Source organism: Aquarana catesbeiana, linkage group LG12 (assembly GCF_042186555.1).
Source record: "Aquarana catesbeiana isolate 2022-GZ linkage group LG12, ASM4218655v1, whole genome shotgun sequence".
NCBI classification, from domain to species: domain Eukaryota; kingdom Metazoa; phylum Chordata; class Amphibia; order Anura; family Ranidae; genus Aquarana; species Aquarana catesbeiana.
Window position 1 is genome coordinate 68,406,887 of NC_133335.1, and position 20,610 is coordinate 68,427,496.

Below are 20,610 nucleotides of genomic sequence, written 5' to 3' on the forward strand. Positions count from 1 at the left end.
AAGTATCTTATCTATCAGCCTTAATATTCATTCACAAAATATACTGTGTATGCAATGATGTCAGATAATATTAAAATAATGCTTCCAGATGAAACAAGCATGCGTAATGTGTTGAGCCTTCATTTGACTCAGGATGGAATAATAGACACAAACAGCTTGTTCATTTAATGGGAAACAGATAAAGAAATCCTAGCGGTGCAGATCAATTGTTCTGGTGATGTTCATCTATGAAAGTAAAAATGTAAAAATGCCCTAAAATGCACAAATCACTTGTATCTACAGACCGTCTTACAGTATTTCTATTAGCAAGCCAGATCCTATTGATTCATGGGGGCAGGGCTTTTTCCAAATTCAGAATTAGTCAGCTATGACATGAAAGGAAAGAAGTATAGCTACACACATCTAATTTTTTTTTTTAATTCTTTCCCACATACCTGACTTCTATTAGTTTGAGAACTTTTTAAACAATACATGGTTTTCTTTTTCAACGGAAAAGGTTTTTAGCGTTTCTAAAGAATTTTACCAGGACCATGTTATGTTGCCAGATTGTATGCAAACATGTTGCAATTAAAGATCCCCAACCCGTATAGATACAGTGGAGCAAAAAAGTATTTAGTCAGCCACCAATTGTGCAAGTTCTCTCACTTAAAAATATGAGAGAGGCCTGTAATTGTCATCATAGGTATACCTCAACTATAAGAGACAAAATGTGGAAACAAATCCAGACAATCACATTGTCTGATTTTTGAAAGAATTTATTTGCAAATTATGGTGGAAAATAAGTATTTGGTCAATATCAAAAGTTCATCTCAATACTTTGTTATATATCCTCTGTTGGCAATGACAGAGGTCAAACGTTTTCTGTAAGTCTTCACAAGGTTGTCACAAACTGTTGCTGGTATGTTGGCCCATTCCTCCATGCAGATCTCCTCTAGAGCAGTGATGTTTTGGGGCTGTCGCTGGGCAACACGGACTTCTCCCTCCAAAGGTTTTCTATGGGGTTAAGATCTGGAGACTGGCTAGGCCACTCCAGGACCTTGAAATGCTTCTTACGAAGCCACTCCTTCGTTGCCCGGGCGGTGTGTTTGGGATCATTGTCATGCTGAAAGGCCCAGCCACATTTCATCTTCAATGCCCTTGCTGATGGGAGGAGGTTTGCACTCAAAATCTCACGATACATGGCCCCATTCATTCTTTCATGTACACGGATCAGTCGTCCTGTTCCCTTTGCAGAGAAACAGCCCCAAAGCATGATGTTGCCACCCCCATGCTTCACAGTAGGTATGGTGTTCTTTGGTTGCAACTCAGCATTCTCTCTCCTCCAAACACAACGAGTTGTGTTTCTACCATACAGTTCTACTTTGGTTTCATCTAACCATATGACATTCTCCCAGTCCTCTTCTGGATCATCCAAATGCTCTCTAGCAAACCTCAGAAGGGCCCGGACATGTACTGGCTTAAGCAGGGGGACACGTCTGGCACTGCAGGATCTGAGTCCCTGGCAGCATAGTGTGTTACTGATGGTAGCCTTTGTTACGTTGGTCCCAGCTCTCTGCAGGTCATTCACTAGGTCCCCCCGTGTGGTTCTGGGATTTTTGCTCAACGTTCTTGTGATCAGTTTGACCCCACCGGGTGAGATCTTGCGTGGCGCCCCAGATTGAGGGAGATTATCAGTGGTCTTGTATGTCTTTTAATTATTGCTCCCACAGTTGATTTCTTCACACCAAGCTGCTTGCCTATTGCAGATTCAGTCTTCCCAGCCTGGTGCGGGTCTACAACTTTGTTTCTGGTGTCCTTCGACAGCTCTTTGGTCTTCACCATAGTGGAGTTTTGAGTGTGACTGAGGTTGTGGACAGGTGTCTTATATACTGATAACAAGTTCAAACAGGTGCCATTAATACAGGTAATGAGTGGAGGACAGAGGAGCCTCGTAAAGAAGAAGATACAGGTCTGTGAGAGCCAGAAATCTTGCTTGTTTGTAGGTGACCAAATACTTATTTTCCACCATAATTTGCAAATAAATTCTTTCAAAAATCAGACAATGTGATTGTCTGGATTTGTTTCCACATTTTGTCTCTCGTAGTTGAGGTATACCTATGATGACAATTACAGGCCTCTCTCATCTTTTTAAGTGGGAGAACTTGCACAATTGGTGGCTGACTAAATACTTTTTTGCCCCACTGTATATAGGAGCCTTTAAACTATGAAAACTATCAAGGATAGATTATCTGAATATTTTCCGGAATTAATGTAAAGGTACTAGAAAACATGAGATAACAACTGCCCAAAACAGTAGGTTTTGGCCGGGACAATTGGCCAGCACTGGCGCACTGCTGCCTGGATACTGTATATTACAAGGGGGTCCTGATTGCTATGGTTTCTCCCTAAAAAGTCAACGTTAGCAGTGACTTCTTGTCACCTCCTGAACCCCACCACCACTGACAAAAAATTGTATGCTTAGCCAAGCTAAAGCTGGCTATCCACTGAGCAAATATATCCTAATGAAGCAGCTGGAATCCAGGCCATGGGTATCCCTGTTGACACTTTCCCCCTCAACAGTCTGAAATTAAAGGAAATTGTTGACCAAACAGTGGCTGCATCCAACCATATGTGCCATATACTGTGCCAGCTGTCAGAATACAATAGCCAGCAGAAAAGAGCCATCTGTACACGTGGTTTAGCGTGGATAGGGGAATTGATAGAACTCTCTCATTCAACTTGCAGGGCTGAACACAAGAAGTCTTAAAGGATAAGTTCACCTTCAGGAACATGTTACATGTTCCACCCGTTTATAGGGTGGAACATATATAACATGTTCCCGCTCATGCAGCTGCACGGGGAGCCGAGCCCTCTGCGAGACAGCAGTACGGGGAGAAGTTCCCCATTCCAGCTGTCACATTTTCTAAAAGAGAGCGACCATGCGGGGCTCTGCCCACATGGCCGCGTCATTCATTCACAGGGTCCTGTGAATTAATTAACTACATGTACCAACATCTTTTGCAGCTGTCGGCTTGTAGTTCTCAATGAACGACCACGGTGTTGTTGAGCGTTTTGTTAGTTCAATGATTCTTTCCGTAAGTGTGAAACTGCCTACCTATACAGCTTACACTGACAATCTGCAGGAGTCCAGCATGGCACTAGCGATCTGCTAATCACTGGTTCAATGCTTTCCAGGCTCCTAAAACAAAAAATAGTAAATTACCTTTTTTTTGTTTTTGGAACTGCAAAATAATGTGCATTTTTTTTTTTTTTGGTCTTCCCCTTTAAGATCACTGCACACAATCTGATTGTACAATCTCCTTTAGATCTATATAGATCTCCTTTAGAACTATGTAGTACAAGAGCCTGCTGGATTGACCAGATCAGGCAGGTCCTCATCTTACATAAATTTGGTAAATCTAAAACTTATTATATGGTCAGACTGTAACAAGTACAGTGTATGGCCAAATTTGTGGCGCGCTGTGTGAAGCAACTGTAGTAGATCAGACCACCCTTAGAGCTAAAAACACACATTCAATAAGCTCCAAAGGTGGGGTCTGCTTACCTTGCAAATTTATGTGAATTGAAAATGGGAAAAATGCTGCCAGCACCACTTTTCGCAAAGGGAACAATCAGGACAAGTTTTTTAACCTACCCATTCTCCTGTATCTCACGGGCTGGCTGCACCTGGCAGGACTCCTGTTGCCCAATCCATTAGGCACTCCGTGATTCCAACAACAATGCAGGCAGTATTTCTCAAACCCCCTTTAGCCTACAACTTGCAGATAAAATACTTTCCCAGTCTGCATAGTGTTTTTGCAAAACATACAATCAGAATCAAAACATACTTTGAACAGATAATAAAACTTAGTAGTGGACATGGTTCAATAACCTAACAAACCACAAGGTCGAAAGCATGAAATTTAAAAAAAAAAAAGTATTAATTAAATTGGCTCCCACAATTGCAGAAAAAAAAAAGAATGACACAACCGGTCAGATGAAATCCTTTCACCACATCTTGGATCTATTTCTACACATAATAGAAAAAGGAGCTGAAAGAGGAGAAGGGAGGGAGCGGAGGGATATAGTGCTAAGATTTACATTCCTATACAGAAATGAGGCTTTGTCAGATCACTCTTCACTGCCTTCACCTCCTCAATCATGAACTCTGGTCCTCTGCCCATGTCACACAGCTGCTAGGGCCTAGTCCTGTTGCCTGGCAACCAGGCAGCCTGGATGCCACCAGAGGGATCTGTCTCTGTGAACCCTTCTATCCCTTTGGCACTTTGCCCTCTATGCCCTTTGCCAACCGCAAGCATAATGAGAGATGTTAACTCAAATACTGCTGGTGAGAAAAGAAACATATTGATGTGCCAAAATCATCACAATGATGCGATGTGAACGACTCAATTTTCACAGACAAATAATACAAGAGGGAAAAAAAAACTGTGCCGCGCTGCATTTTTCATTCTAAAAGCAGCTGTAACACGGGATCCAACGCTACAAAAATATGTGATCTGAACCCAAAAAAGAAGTGGGGGGGGTGAAATCGTGTTTTTTGCACTAAAGCTACTTTCTAAACAAAGTGAACAAAAAAAAAAAAAAAAAAAAGAAACACACAAGGCATGTGCCTATATATAATATATACACTTAAATCAGGGAAAGATAGTGATCTCACATTTTTGGGAAACACAGATGAGCACAGTTTAGTTTCGAAACCTTTCTAGGCCTTAAAGTGATTCTGAAGGCAGAAGGATTTTTATCCGAATACAATCTATGCATGAAGATAAAAAAAAACCTTCAGTGTGCAGCAGCCCCCCTCAGTCCCCCCTAATACTTATCTGAGCCCCATCTCGATGCAGCTATGTGCACAAGTGCCTCAGCTGTCCGGGACTCTCCCACCTGATTGGCTGAGACACAGCAGTGGTGCCATTGGCTCCTGCTGCTGTCAAAGTCAGTTAGCCAATGAGGAGAGAGAGGGGGCGGGGCCGAACCACGGCTCCGTGTCTGAATACACAAAGGGAGCTGCGGCTCGGCTCAGGTGCCCCCATAGCAAGCTGCTTGCTGTTGGAGGCACTCGACAGGGGGGAGGGGCCAGGAGCGCCGGCGAGGGATCAGGAGGATCTGGGTTTCTCTGTTCAAAACCACTGCACAGAGCAGGTAAGTATAACATGTTTGTTATTTTTAAAGGAAAAAAAAAAACTAAGACTAGTATCACTTTAAAGTCCAACTCTGGCTAATTTAAATGTTTCCAAAGTGTTTAAAAAAAAAAAAAACAGAGCTTAGGCCGCAATGTTAACCTTTAATCCAAAGTTGTCCTTACAGTACCTCTTTTTAGTCACAAGGTGTCCTTAGTCTTTCAGGATGACTGTCGCCCAGCATCACTCGAACCTGGAAGATTAAAGCGGACCATACATTATACAATTTTCTTGTTCAATTTCCTTTAGATTTACCTTCAACTATATGGTGTAAAGGCCTGTCTGATTGCATATAAATTGAAAGTGTTTAGGTTTGACCTCATATTATATGGTTTTGGTAAATCTAAATGAAAATTGTACAAGAAAAAAATTGTATACATGGCCAGCTTTAGAAAAGACAGAGTGCAGAGTATCATTTCCCCGCCCACTCCAAACATGGTGGCCTGCACTCAAAAAAGAGGAATTTTTAAAACTGGAGCAGCTAGAATCTGCAGCAGTTGTGCATGGCAACCATTAAAGTGGTTGTAAACCCTTTACAACCACTTTTTACTACAGGCAAGCCTATAATTAGGCTGACCTGTAGCTACACTGGATATCTCCTAAACCTGCATGGTTTAGGAGATGTCCCTGTATTTGCATGTGCCAACATTATCGGCACATGCGCACTTAAGCAAACTGAAGCAATGGCACATACATGCCGTTGCTTCGGATAGACTGTGCCACTACCGGAGGCTCCCGCGCGCATGCGTGACGTCATCGCGGCTGTGGCCAATCACAGTGCCGGAGCCACGATACCCTGAGGTAACCCCCGGGAGCGATTTTTTTTTTTAGGGTTTACAACCACTTTAAAGCTTAAGGCACAGTTCACACTGCTGCGACTTTAAAGCCGACAACCCAGTGCGACTTCAGCACCACTTGCATATGATTTCGTTAACAGAAGTCAATGCAAGTCGTGCCGAAGTTGTACCAAAAGTAGTGCAGAAACCTTTTTCTAAGCCGGAACAACTCAAGTTGCTCCTATTAGAATGGTTCCATTGCACTTAATGGGGTGCGACTTGTGCTCTCAAAGTCGGGAGCGCTTGTTGCACCAGTGTGAACCGGGCCTAACTGAACAGGCTGATAGAAGCAGATTGTTTGCCATTCACAGATGCTCCAGTTTTGATAAATTCCCCACATTATATTGGGGCAGTGCTAATGTCATCAAGTCAACATTACTCTGTGAATCATCCTGGACCATCCACCACTGGGAGACATGTGACATCATAAAAAAGTAAGAAAAACCAAATTAATAAATAAAAAACAAAAAACAGAGTGGGGGGAGCACGGAGTTGGGCATTAAACTTTGACTTTTAACGTAAACATTCTGCCCAGTGGCAGACACCATACAATAACCTTTTTATTACCATTATTTTTCAGAAGGTTGCAAGTGCACTTTTTTGGAAGAAATGCAATAGACAGGCGACTGCATGACTGAAAAGTGTCTGATACAATCATGAGACAATTTGACAGTTTATGGAATGAGAACAATTTTACATGAGATCGTGCTGATGCTTAGGACTTTGATGGAGCAAGATATAACATTTCAAAAGCCATCCTTTTTAGTCTCTGCAGATGTTGCAGAGATTAGCCGGCGCCATATATTAAAGCGTGTGGATCTTACATGACATTCTCTGCCTAAACTCTTTGCATATCAGGTGCAAAAGCAAATTTTAGAGACAAAACGTTTCATGTGAGGCCACCTTAGAAACTCCGCTAAGTACCGTTTATAGCTAAACTGGTAACACGATACAACCCTATGAAATTTCCAAAAAACATCAACACTTATTGTGGGCGGAAAATAAAATGACATGCCCCCCGCATGCCTTTAACAGTCAGAAACATGAATAAGTATTAAAAGAAAGTATGTGGCCACTGCTCCTTCTAAACATGTCAGGTGTTATTGGTGGGCAAACGAGTTCCAAAGCTCCTTCGGGCCTAAAATTTAACTTGTGCTTTACTTGTGCAAAAAGCAGGTTTACCTTAGTCCTCTTCTACCAAGCAGCACATATTCCATTTTTTAGCCTTTCCTGTTGCTCCGTTCTGCTGCCGCCCTGAGTCCCCACAAGCTTTTGCTTACAGAAGTCTATGGTTTCTCCCCATGTGACCATTCTGGTGCCTGGAGATTGGGCCAGCATTGTTACATGGAGTGAGTCACATGCTCATTGATTCATGGAAGTACTTGGTTCCTTCTTTTATCTTAGAGGATGAACTGAGCAATGGGGGTGTGAAGAAAACATGATTGCTGCCCAGCACTAGGGGTTGGGGGGGAGTTGAGAAGTATATGGCCATGCCTACAAGCTGGGCAAAGGCACCTACAACCCTTTTTTGCCATGTCGTTCTGAACTCTATACTGACTTGGCAGATAACATTCAGAAAGAAGTTGTGTGAAATTAAAAAGACGGGCAGGAGGAGGTTCAGACAGAGAAGGAGCCAAGTGGCTTGTCTGTGCCAGACCCACATGGCTACTGAACAATCTAGGCTTTTTGTGGAGTCACTTGGAGGGGGGCAGGAATCCCTCATGCGGGATAGGGGATTTGCAGAATTATAGAGGAGAGGAGTGAAGGACATAGAACCCCACATAGAGACTTCTGTCTGCAAGGACTTGAAGCCAGAACTTTGTATGGGACAGTGTGAGCATGGAAAGCAAATACATTTGATAGCAACTTCTTTATGTCCTAACTAAGCTATTAGCTGCTCTTACCGACCAAAATGTATTTTATAACTATGTCAAAACTAACAAAACTGTTTCAATCAAGAAATTACCCATACAATGGTGCAGTTGATTTTTGTATCATCACAACATCATCAAATTCATAAAGAACTATAATTTATCTATTTTCTCACAATACCGGTAATGAAGCCATTAACATTATACGGAGGCTGTGGAGACACACTTGGTGGTGCGCTATCCACATTGAGGAGTGATGGACAGCTCACAATTACACCTTTTTACCTGACCAAAACTACACCTAAGTCACCCATGGCTTTTAGATTAAAGTGACACTAAAATCACATTTTTTATAAAATAAATGCAATATGTTTAAATATATTACAAAAAAAGCCCGGGCATTGTAGATTAATACTGTAATGTAAAGGAGCACTGTGATATAAAGGGGACTGCACTATAAAGGGGCAATGTAATGATTGCAGTGTTTCTTTACAGTGCAGTTCCCTTTATATTACAGTGCCCCTAGCAATTACAGCCCCCCGTCACAGTGTTCTCAATCTCCTTTCTCTGTCTCCAAAGTGAGAGATGTTTAGACCAAAGCCCTCCAACAGAGCTACTAAAATAAAATAGTAAAAAATAATAAAAATACAAAATTGTAAAAGGAAATATAAAATAATAAAGATAAAAAACTACTGCCACTGTCCACTGCCCATCTGACACTGTCCACTTACCATCCACTGTCCTACTGACAAGGTAGGTTAAGTTTATATTTTTGTGTCTCTCTGAGCATACGCGGCAGCCCATGGCCAGGCCAGTTATAGTCACTTCCGGCTGAGGGGACGCATTTCCGGTCGGGACGCATTTATATGGGGCTGCCCTCGGGCCGATCAGACAGGCTACACTCTCTATCCAGGAGAGCACACATGGCTTTGCCTTTCCATTATTTTCTACTTGCACTGTCCACAAAAGGTAAGACTAGCAGGTTTTCTATGGCTGCTTATTTTGCATCCATTCAGCTTTGCTTACATTCATATTTTTTAGCAATATTATATTGCCTTCCTGCTTTTCTTCCCTCTCTTTTTTTCTAATTATCATGGATTTGGCCATTTGAGCCATAGATCCTCTGTTTTGACTACTGGACAGTGAGTGTTGTTCACTAGTTTTATAAACAGTGACACCTGTTGGCTTATATTGCTGCGATATAGTACCTTCTATCAAAAGTGTGTGCCCTCTACTATGTTCCCCGGATACCTCACTTACCAGCTGTTTATAGTGTTGGATAAAGGCCTGTATTAGCCATTTGGTAAGCCTCTGCTGTTATATCTCCTACATATACCTAGCTGTTGAATGTGCTTTTACAGAGCACGGCCGGCTATACGTTATGCCTGACCGTGTTCTGTCTATGCATATTGATATTATGATATTATGGCCTCGTTTGGCATATATATATATATACACATTTTTTGCTACTATATTTTTCTTTATTGTTTATAGACCCCATTATTTGAATATCTGGGACAACTTGTTTGACCTGCATCTATACACAGTTTCTATGCTGTGCTATTTAGAAACATTTCTTACTATGCAAGTATCTAAATTTTAGCAGCACAATATGTAATATCCGATTTGCCATATATATATCTATATATATAGATATAGATATCTATATCTATATATAGATATCTATCTATCTGTCTATCTATCTATCTATCTATCTATCTATCTATCTATCTATCTATCTATCTATCTATCTATCTATATATCTATATATATATATATATATATATATATATATATATATATATATATATAGAGATATAGATATATACACACACAAACATTCCTGAGCTTATTTCTATACTAGGTTTTCCTACATATATGGATCTGTCCCCATGGGAGGGTTTTGTTTCCTGCCCCCTAGTGGTCACTGGATTTGGGCTTATATCCCGCTGGACATTATCAAAATGATTATCTCATTGTTTATACTGTTTGTGTTTTATTTTTTGGATACTATGATATACTTATTTGATGTTTTTCTACACATCTATTAGATCTGCAAGCTCCTGAAGAAGCGCAACTATGCGCGTAACATGTAGAGCGAATTATCTGTGTGACCTCATACTGTGACTCAACTACTCCACGCACTTTATCTCCATTGGATGCTGCTACTGGTTATCCTTAATATTGCACCTATCTGGATTAATATATATTTATATATCTTGGAGGTATTATTCGAGTCCTTGGGGTCATATAACATTATAATGTTTTCTTTTTTAATATATGTTTGTAAACCATGATTTTAACTTTATCCAATTAAAAACTTCAAATTATTTTTACTAATTCTATGCGTGTGCCTATAAAGTCCATTTTCCAATTTTTAATCTTTCTTCTAAACAATAATAAGACGTTGGCACATTATTATCTGTGTATCCACAGTGTCACCCTGTGAGGACACACTTTAAAACCGAAAAAAAATTTGTCGTTATATTTTTAATGACATTATTATTATTATTATTATACGAGATTTATATAGCGCCAACAGTTTACGCAGCACTTTACAATGTATAGGGGCACAACACAATTACAGTACTGTTCAATACAAAAGGGTACAGGAGACATTTGTTTTATTATATTTTTCTAAATTTTCTTTAGTATTTAGTTGGGTCTTGCTAGTTAAATTCTATAAAAAAAAGGGGGGCACGAACCCCAGTGACCTTAGATCTCTTTCATATTGTTCAGGTAGATCTCCGTCTCTTAAAGGTTGCTTACCCATGCTTTAGTGGCTAATCTACAAATATCTACAAGCAAGAGCGTGTAAAACAACAACATGCAAGAGCGTGTAAAAATCACATAAAAAATTATTTAGAGGTAAACACTATAAGGAGTCAACTCACCGCAAATACAATACAGTTTTCCTTTAAAGATATGGCTGTATTGCTCTCACTATCCAATGGGTAGCTTATAAAATGTGTGGGTAAAATGCATGCTGCCAAATCTAAATACATCATCTTTTTAAGCTATTTTCAGATCACATAGGAACAGACTGAGAAGATGAAAAAGAATTTGTTATAGAAAACCTCATCTTCCCTCTGATGTTGGTTTCCCAAAAGATAAATTAAGCTGAGCCTTCAAAAGATCCACCATTAAGGGACTGCAACAGACAATACAAAATGTCCGCATTCTATTCTGGAACGTCTTTTTTACTCCCCTCATTGATCTGGTGTCCAAAAGTATCAACAACAACACTCCAAATGAAGGCAAATTAATTTTTATTTTGGTGCCAGATTTACTTTCATTTGTGCCAAAGATGTCCATCTGGCTTGCCAGCGAGTTCTTAATGAAGGACAATTAGTCAGTTAATGAAAAGGTCTTTTCTGCTGCATCCCATAAAGTCTTAGTTTGAGAAAATAATCCCCCCTTTGCAGCCTGCATTGACAAAACAGACCATTTTCCTGCGGTAATGTGCGACTATGAGTCCTGAGGCCTATTGAGACTTAAGTCACAAAGTTGATAAGGATTTTTTCATGATAAAAGACTACTTCAAGTACGCTTTGCTTCATATTCTTTATAGATATTTTTAAACTCTTTATCACTTTATATCAATGTTATTGAAATCATGGAACTGTACAGGGATCCTCAATACACAACTGAGGCAATAATTCAACATTCAGTGAGAACTCCACATATAAAATTAAGGACAGGGGCTAATTTTAAAAGGCTGTCTAAAAGTTGTACCTACCTTTATTGTTTCACTACTTACTTTCACATTACAACAGAGTTGAACAAGCCAGAGACTAGACTTCAAGTGTTAGAGTGCTTAGGGCTTCCGGGATGGATCATGCCCCATAATGCACTGCGAGATCACAGTGTATTGCTGTATGATGATTGGACAAAGTATCCTCACTTTTGTTGCCAGCGGTTTAGACATTAATGGCTGTGTGTTGAGTTATTTTGAGGGGACAGCAAATTTACACTGTTATACAAGCTGTACACTCACTACTTTACATTGTAGCAAAGTGTAATTTCTTCAGTGTTGTCACATGAAAAGATATAATAAAATATTTACAAAAATGTGAGGGGTGTACTCACTTTTGTGAGATACTGTATACTGCTGTTCAGAGTATATAGTGCCTGGGGGACCCCCACGTCATTTATTTTTTAATTTTGGTGCAGGGTTCCCCTTAATTTCCATACCAGACCTGAAGGGCATGATATGGATTTTGGGGGGGGACATCCACACCATTTTTTTTTTGTGTTTTTTGGTGCGGGGTTCCCCTTAATATTCTTACCAGACCCAAAGGGCCTGGTAATGGACTGGGGGGGGGGGGGAGACACGACCCACGCCATTTTTTTCAATACATTACAGCCGCTAGCAGTTTTTAATTACATTTTTTCCTTTAGAAATGTAATTTTGCTGTGGTACTGTTATAAACATGAGAACGATGTGCTACTTTACAGGCAGACTAAGGAGACCCCCCAGGCACGGTATTTAAAGGAATATTTCATTCATTCATTTTGATTGTTTCACTTTAAGCATTTTTTTAAATGACTGCTTCTGAAAAAACGGCCATTTTAAAAAATGGGGGGGGGGGGGGGTGTTCGGCTCATCCCTACTAAGGGTGTAGGGTGTTAGTTTACCTTTTCATTTTTTTGTGAAAAAGTAAACGTGCACTTTAAGCAAACCTGTGTTTTGCCCATGCCAGAAGCCTTTCTCTTGCATTCAGATGCTTAGAGCGAGGACACATAGTCCTGTGTTAGCTCGGATTGAAGCTTGTACAAGGTTGCAGACACTCACCCTGCCACCATGTGACATCATCAAGCACCAGCACTATACCTATACCCAGGAGTGTTTTTCTTCTCTCCTGCATAAGTGGAGCAAAATAATTGTTTGTGCTGCTGGGGAGGCAAGAAACAAAACCCTCTAATTCTCACCTTTTTTCAAACAATGCAACATCGATAAGCTCCCTTGATGGCGGTAAACATCTTTCCCCGGCTTTGGTTTCTTTGGCCTGAGTGGCATAACTGTCACACATGTTCATGGAAGTTCCATTCATCTAGGCACCAAGGTATGCTGAAAATACGCAGCTTTAGTACACACTCATTTTTTATTGCTCAACCCACAGCTCAAGTCGGAGCCACTGTACTAACAATCCAATGTTAGTACAGCGATTTTCCCTGCTGTGCTATTGTATTCTGACAGGAGGAATGCTCCCCCCGCCAGAACACTCCGGTCAGTGCTTTCAGCCATTGGTTGAGAGCGCTGATTGGGAGCCGGTCGTCAGACCATTTTCGGTCATGACCCTTCCACAGAAGCCGGACGGCTGCCATACACATGGGGCAAAATGTCGACCAGTTTAATTTGAAGCGGCCGATGTCATCCGACATTCAGCCTGTGTATACTAGGCTTCAGTGTACATTCTAAAGCATCTTGGGAGGAGGAAGGTAAGAAGCCTTTTTGCAGAAGAGACATAGCAAAGCAAGTTTGCTTTAATATCTTAAAGAACCCGCTATAGCAATCAATGGTGTATCAAAACCTTTTAGCAGCTTAAGAGGTCCAACTGGTACCCAGATGGGACAAACACAAGGAAAGCTTTAAGCACATTGCCTGCCTTTTGATGTTTTGACAAAACCAAAAGCACAGATTGCATGCTTCTCAGAGCTTGGCTGCTGATGCTGATAACATCTAAAAATAAGAAAAAAATATTCCTTCTAGTTTAACTATAAAGTTAAACCTTACAACCAAAGTAATTTAATTACATATGCTATGTTTAAAGCATAACTCCAGACAATTTTTTTTTTGTTAGTTTTTAGTTTTGGATAGACGGGGGGAGAGTAAAAAATTCTGTCAGGTACAATGGGGAGATATTCCCTCACTTCCCTTTCTTGTGACACACTCACAAGAAATAGGGGGCGTGGTCACCAGATCACCAGATCAAGAAAACTCAGCAATAAAAACATTTATCAGAAGATCTGATCCTTCTTTCCTCTACTAAAACTGTGCTTTATTCTGTGCCTCTGATACAGAGATTTCCCAGTTCTTTTTAAATCGAGAAGTAGCAAGAAGAAATCTCCCAACTGGCACACACACAGAAAAAAAAAAATGACAAAGACTCTAACCCTTGCACATTCTATCCAAAATGAAAAAAAAAAAAAAAAATGTTTTAGCTAGAATTGGACTTAAAGAGCTACAAACAACATTCATACCTATGCATGTAAAAAGGCCTATACCCTGTACAAAGATACCACTGAGGCATAAACTACATAGGGGCAACAGAAAGGGAGAGGAAATCTTCCCTTAGACAGCTGACATTGCAACAAGTTTCCCTATCAAATATTTACCATTCGATACCTATGACAACTAAACATTTTACACTTTTAATGTAAGGCTCCTTTCTCAGGGGACAGACTCCTCTGATCCCCGCTGAGCAGGCGGATAGCTGGTCTGTGTCCGCTCCACTTATGCAGAGCGGACATAGGCACAGCCTGCTCTTCTCTATGGGCGGTCGGATGTAAATGGACTGCCTATCCTTTCCCCCCGGAAGGATCCGGATCAGTCTATTTTTAGCGGATCGGATTGGATGTAGGCAGGTGTAAACGGACACATGCCCGTTTACACCCACCTATTCATAAAGGAGAATGGACGGTCCGATCGGGTCAGTCTGAAAAACTGACAGGTAAAACCCGATTGTGCCGCTAGTTTGAAAGGGGTCTAAGTAAGCTAAATTATTGTCTATCCTACCTCTTCTCCTGAGAAGAGGGCATGTCCTTTTTATGTGGTGAACACCAGCTTTGGATCACAGCAATCATACTTTATTGTGATGTGAGACAATGAGAAAGTATCTATGGACCACTAGGCCTATCCTTCACTTTGAAAAGACAGGTAAAATACCCACTGATTATGAAACCTGCCCGTCACTAGATGTGGTAAGCAGGGAAGAAAACCATTACATAAGGTAAAAGAATATAATTTATACTGCCCCGAAAGACGTCTTGATGACTAAATGCGTCGGAAGGAGCCTCATGCCAACATCATCACGCCCCCGGGACTATTGAGTCATGCCGGCTTGGTGATTTTTTTATTCATGCGCATTTGTTTAATGTGATTGTAGAGAGGCAGGTCTCTGCTTTTTTTCACATGAATAGCTACTGCTGGAGTCCTGGTATGCTTGCCCAATGGTAATATCCTAGAGTTTGAGAGAGTGGTCTGGGAATCGCATCAGTGGCTTTGAGTGATTACACATGTTTTATATGACTTCTCTAGCAATAAGAGGGTCATGGCAATTTGGTAAGCAGACACTCCTGCTACACTTTGGGTGAAAGTTGGTGACACCTCTGTAGTGAAATTCACTGAGGAACACTATATCACGATTCAACTGGATCTTTTTTTTTTGGCATTTTTATGGACTTTATTTCACCTATTATGAATTAAGTGCACCAAATGATTTGCTCATTCATTACTTTATAGTCATCTTTCACTTTGAATTTATGTACACTATATACACTTATTGTGTTATTTATTATTGTCCTTTTATTTTTACATTTTTTAGCACAACATTTTATTATATTCACTGGGAAGCATACATTCTTTAAGTGTTTGCAGCTCTAAGGAGTATTTTGAGGTGCACAAGTGCGCGGTTATTTTTATTTACCGTATTTATAATTCATACAGACCTGAGAAATGGGGAAAATTACTTATTGTGGAATCCTAACGTCCCAGTAAAAACAAAATTGGCAAAAAAGCTGACACTGGCTATGGAGCCTACACCCCAACATAAGCAAAACATTTTTTTAAATATTATGGAAACTGTCCTCTTACAGAAAAAATGGCCAAACTGTTGTAGATTTGAGACTTATGGAGTCTTCCCCGTAATATATAAAGTGATGAGATACACTGCAAAAAGTTCAGGATTTAGGATGTGGTCCTTCATTGTGATCCAAACAACTAGGTTTCTACCTTTGGATTACAAAGCTTGTGAAACTGTTGTAAAAAGATTATGAACGTCACAAAAAAAACCAAAAACTAGGTAATAAAGTGTGGAACACAAGGACAATGAGTACTGATATGAAGTCTCTTCTTTATGTTACAATGAAGAGCAGCAAAGAAGGCTTTGAGTAATGAAGTCTACTTTCCTCCTTGAGGAGGCCTTATGGAAAATGTACTTCATACTTTATGTGTGACATCAAATCAGAGATATACTAGTAATTGAGACAGTCCTTCACCTTGAACTAAAACAATAAGATATTTTTTTTTATACACACAGAAGGCGAGAAAGAAATGTAGAGACGGTGAATAAAACACTGGATGATGGCCAAACACAATATGGATGACAAGGTTATGCAAACTAAGCCAATGATGGTAGTCTGTTTTCTCTTCATCTGTAAGATCAATACTGAGAAAGTGGACCATCATCAACCAGTTTTTAATAGGGGTATATGTGCCTGCCAATGGAATCCACTCTAGAATAGATTAGAAAATTAGTTTAATTCATTGATAACCCCCCCACCCCACCCCCCACTTCCATACTTAGCCCCGAAAGGATTTACCCCCTTCCAGACTAAGCCCTTTTTTTTGCGATACGGCATTGCGTCATTTTAACTGAGAATTGCGCGGTCGTGCGCTGTTGTACCCAAACAAAATTGACGTCCTTTTTTTCCCCACAAATAGAGCTTTCTTTTGGTGGTATTTGATCACCTCTGTGGTTTTTATTTTTTGCACTATAAACAAAAAAGAGCGACAATTTTGAAAAAAAAGCAACATTTTTAACTTTTTGCTATAATAAATATCCTCAAAAATATATATATATATTTATTTTTTTTTATTAGTAATGGCGGTGATCTGCAATTTTTATCGTGACTGCAGCGGACAGATTGGACACTTTTGACACTACTTTGGGACCATAGACATTTATACAGCAATCAGTGCTATAAAAATGCACTGATTACTGTGTAAATGTCACTGGCAGGGAAGGGGTTAAACACTAGTGTGCCATCAAGGGGTTAAGTGTGTTCCCTGGGTGTGTTCTAACTGTAGGGGGGATGGACTCACTAGAACATGACAGAGATCACTGCTCCCGATCACTGGGAGCAGTAGATCCCTGTCATGTTGCTAGGCAGAACAGGGCAATGCCTTGTTTACATAGGCATCTCCCCGTTCTGGCTCTCTGTGCCACGATCGCGGGCCACCGGTGGACATCGAGTCCACGGGATCCGTGGATACGCGCCCGCTAGCCGCCGATGATGGCATGACATACAGGGTACGTCGTTTTGCGCACCCGTGCTACTTGGCGTGAGTCGGTCGGCAAGTGGTTAAAGAGGAACTGCAGTCTGCTCACATAATTTGTAATAAAAACATCTTTGCCATTCTGAAGCTTCCCTCCAATCACTTTGCATATTATTTTATATATACTGTGATTCTGTACTTGCCAAATATGCTACAGAAATCTCCCTCCACTAAGTCTGGCTGCATCCATTTTAACTGTGGGCAGCTGAAGCTGCTGCCTGTTCACTTCTGGATTTACACAGACACACAGAGGCACACCTCCAGCTCTGCAGCTCTCATTGGACCTGACAAACTCTTACGAGAGTGAGAGCTGTGCATGATGTCATAAGCCTAGGCTAATAACCAGACAAGAAAGAGGAAGTAGGCTGTATAAGGTATTTACTGGCAGAAAAAAACAAATTTACTATCCAAAGTTAAAACAACAAGGGCAGAAGATTTAACAGATGGAAAGATGAAAAAATGACTGAAGGTCCGCTTTAACTTTCTTTTTTAAGTCACACACATGTCCAAAGTCGCAAGACAAGTCGCACAAGTGTGAATGGAGCCTTATTTGTAATACAGATAGTTATTTAAAACGGTATCTAAATTCTAAGGAAGAAATGTTCCTGGTTACAGCAATCAAACCAAAACATTAAGTGCTAGTTCACACCAGACGCAGTTCTGTTCAGTTCCGTGCACTTTTATTCTGCACAAAATGCATGCACAGTGTTTTACATGTATTCCAATGGCTCTAGTTCACACCATGCAGTCAGTTTCCGGTCAGTTTCTGCACCGGAAACTGACTGCATGGTGTGAATTAGAGCCATTGGAATACATGGAAAACACTGTGCATGCACTTTTAGTGCAGAAAAAAAGCGCACAGAACTGAATGGAACTGCATCTGGTGTGAACTGGCCCTTACAGCTAAACTACAGGAAAAAAGTTAAATACACAGATGTGGGTGCTGTTTCACTTTGTAAAGGATTTGCATTTCTGTTCAATGAATCCTGAGATTTACACAGCCCTGGCAGACATCATAACCAGGTTGGAGAGCTGACTTTTCTCTGCTCTCTGCCTGGTATTGTTTGATAAAGGAGCAGCAAAAGCCTTAATGGCCTCTCTTGCTGTCCCTACCTTTCCCAGTTTATATGCAGCCGTACTGGGGATGACTGGAGGTTGAGATCAAATTCAAGCACTCGCTTTAATTGCATTTAAATATATGTTCATTCATTTATAAGAAATTAATTGGTGTTTTCGTATCTGCCTGGACATTAGCTTTAAAATTAGAACACCATTTTTTCACAATTGTCCTTCCAACACATCCCACCGATAGAGGTTCTATCTTAAAGAAGAAAAAATGTTTTGCCTGGAGTTACACTTTAACAAGCACCCGGCACTACCTTTATTTACTTTTGTAAAAAAATAAGATGTATGTACTGTGTGAAGGAATGTGAGCACAGAATCCCATTAATGCCAGCAAGGCAGAAGAACAGGTATGTTCAGGCAGGGTGCAGCTGAATAAAGTATACCCGAATCCTGACTATATCATTCCACACTCCCCCGCAGTGCTGTCCAGACTGTATCTATGGTGACTCCTTTGTTTTCCTATGAAGTGTGAGAAAGAATACAGGTGATAAGAGGCAGAACAGATGAATGAACACTGCAGAGGATTGAGAGACTATGACATATGTGCAGACAGGTGAGAGAGGAGCAAAGTGAGAAGGTGTCAGAAGAAATCAAGAGGGAAGCATCAACACACTACAAGCACCACAGGAAAGAAGAACTAAACTGCATGGAACCAGAGAGAAACAGAGCCATGTAGATAAGGGAATAGATACACTTTGTATAACAATAAAACAAAGGCAGGTAAGATATTATCTGCAAAGCATTTGGTATGCGGACATCCAAATGAGAGTATTTTCTTCACCTGAGACTCTAATTAGCCCCAAACAAACTCTGGCTAAGCATAGGACACGTACCAGGCTCCTTCTTATCTCTCGACAAGTTTTTTTCTTCGGTTTGGACTGGGTACGTACATGGTTCAAATCTCGGCTAGTTCTATTCGAACTGTCTATGGCTAGCTTAAGGCAGGTCTCCAACAGGTCTTGATTTATAGGTATGTATCCAGGTGCTAATGCAATTTTCTGGAGTAGACAAACATCTTTTTTGCTCATGCTCTTAGTAGGATATCTGCCCACCTACAACCACCTTAATGCAAACCTGTGCTTTGCCAGTTCAGGAGTGGATGAAGAAACAGGAAATGAAAAAGATGGCAAGTATATTCTGCTAGGGAAATCAAGTCAACATAAACCTTTTGCTTTGCAGAGGCAAGTCACAGGCTCACTTTAAGGATCATTCCAAAATTAAAAAAAAAGACGATTGTGACAGAGGGTCACGTATACCTACTGGAACAGGTGCATCTGTGTTACTACCTCCTGTGTAATACCTGGTCAGCCTCAAAAACATGGCACCCAGCCTGGGAAGTCACTGCAAGCCTTCATGTGCAAAAAGGAAGAAAAGCTGTTCCCATGGAAATTGGCTAAAACATCATGGCTGAGTAAAGCCTGATGGCCGAAACACGTTGGATTTTTTTTGACTGTGGTTTTTTTGACTGCATTAATAAAACAATGGTGTTAGCACATATCCCAACTAGTTCATCCAGTGTGGACCACTATCGCCTCCTCATCTCTGAGTGGGAGACAGTCACTACAGATAACTGACAACTATTCTTCCTATACACTCTAAAATGAGCAGTAAACTAAAACAAAATGGTGCTCTTACATGTCACAAAGAAGACGGCTGTGTTCATCATTCAAATTACACTGAGGAACGTTCATTAATCTCACGCTGACTTAGTAATGATGCTATGTGACAACTGATCTGCAGCAAACATTGTAATTGTGATTTAGACCTTAAAAATGATGAACGGAAAATTTTACCTTTTTTTTTTATTTTTTATTTATTATTTTTTAGACAAGCATCTCAAAAGCTGTACAGGTTAAACAATTAAATGAGGGCTCTGTCCCTTTTAGGAACATATGCTAATAGTACAATATACGATATATAAAAGAACAACAATAATGGCTGCTGTGGAGGGTGGAAGTTGCGGGGATGGGCTGTATATATGGCGGAAGTAATACACAAGGCATATCAAAAAACTGCATGTTTTTTGGCTTTTTACTTTTTGGAGCAGGCTTCTAGATTTGAGTAGAGATGTTGAGACAAATATATTTGTGCATTTGATTGATACATTTTCCAAGTAACCCAGAGTAAAGAAAAGTTAATGCCGGATGCAGCGAGAATGACGGCCTGCATATGCTGCACACATGAAGACAGCTGTGGTAGGAAAAATTACATTATTAAGCCAAAGTCATTTCTGAAATCATTCTACTTCCAAGTCCCAGGCGATTTAGTAACTATGTAGGAAAAAAAAAGAAATAATGCTCACGGATACAAGCAGCAGCCTT

The 20,610-nt window shown here is 40.4% G+C and overlaps 1 protein-coding gene across 5 annotated transcripts in view; it reads right to left on the bottom strand.

The window, feature by feature from the left end:
- THRA (thyroid hormone receptor alpha) overlaps positions 1-20,610 on the bottom strand; it is a 344,747-nt gene that overhangs the window by 171,454 nt on the left and 152,683 nt on the right. Inside the window, exon 1 of one of the 5 annotated variants that reach the window (XM_073608009.1) lies at positions 5,308-5,557. The exons of the other annotated variants lie outside the window; for them this stretch is intronic. The gene's annotated coding sequence lies outside the window, so the exon portion shown is untranslated. Of the gene's footprint in view, positions 1-5,307; positions 5,558-20,610 lie in introns of those variants that run through there. 5 annotated transcript variants of the gene reach the window in all.